Below are 1,218 nucleotides of genomic sequence, written 5' to 3'. Positions count from 1 at the left end.
TGCAAAAGAATGAATTTGGGCCTCTACCACATACTACACACAAACATTAATTCAATATTTATAAAACACCTAAATCTCAGAACTAAAACCATAAAAGCCTTAGAACAGTGGTTCTCAACCTCTGGCCCTTTAAATACAGTTCCTCATGTTGTGACCCAACCATAAAATTATTTTCATTGCTACTTCATAACTGTAATGTTGCTACTGTTATGAATCATAATGTAAATATCTGATATGCAGGATGTATTTTCATTGTTACAAATTGAATGTAATTAAAGCATGGTGATTAATCCCAAAAACAAAATGTAATTATATATTCAATATGTGTTTTCCAATGGTCTTAGGCGACCCCTGTGAAAGGGCCCAGCTGTGAGCCCAGCTTGTGGCAGAGTGGGAACGCTCTGTGAGAGCACTCTGACCATCAGGGGCAGCTCCTGCGTTGAGAGTCTGCCCCCTGGTGGTCAGTGTGCATCATAGCGACCGGTCATTCCACCATTTGATTGATTTGCATGTTAGCCTTTTATTATATAGGATGCTGAAAGGTATCCTTTAAGAAAAAGAAGAGGCCCAACCCGAAAACCAACTTCTGTGCATGGGCCACGAAGTGTCAATCGCACTGTACGTGCACACCCGCACGTGGTATTTTGTGGAAAAGCCACACTCAAGGGGCCAAAGAGCCGCATATGGCTCCCGAGCCGTGGTTTGCCAACCACTGATCTGGAGGAACGGCTTCTAGACGGTATTCTCCGTCTCTGGGACTTCCCGTGAGGGAAGTCAAAACTCGGACTGGCTAAGGGTACGAGTTTGGCTTGCCTTTGCAAAAAAGAAGCATTCCTAGGCAGTTTTCTACCGCCTCTGTTCAGGGACTTGTTCTGTGTCTCTGCAATTGAAACTGATTTGGTGAATGCAGGGTATTCTGTGGTATAAATGTGGCACACACCGGTGTAAAAGTGTTTATTTACTGTTGGGGTTTTATGTTTGTTTGTTTCTGTTAAAAAAAAAAAACCTTCTAAAAAAAAAGAAGAAGGTAAAGATACAAACTATGAACAACAAATACACATCTATCAACAAGTGAATGTAAAAATCAAGTGAATAAATAATCTGATGAACAGAATAAACTGGTGAAGATAATATAATCAGGGGTACAGAAAGGGAGTGGACTGACTATTCTGGGGGGGCGAGGGGGGAAAGGGGTGTGGGGGATGCCGGAAGAGACTG

The sequence above is a fragment of the Myotis lucifugus genome, unplaced genomic scaffold (genome assembly GCF_000147115.1).
Source record: "Myotis lucifugus unplaced genomic scaffold, Myoluc2.0 scaffold_10, whole genome shotgun sequence".
Lineage (NCBI taxonomy): Eukaryota > Metazoa > Chordata > Mammalia > Chiroptera > Vespertilionidae > Myotis > Myotis lucifugus.
Note: the sequence above shows the minus strand (reverse complement) of the source record.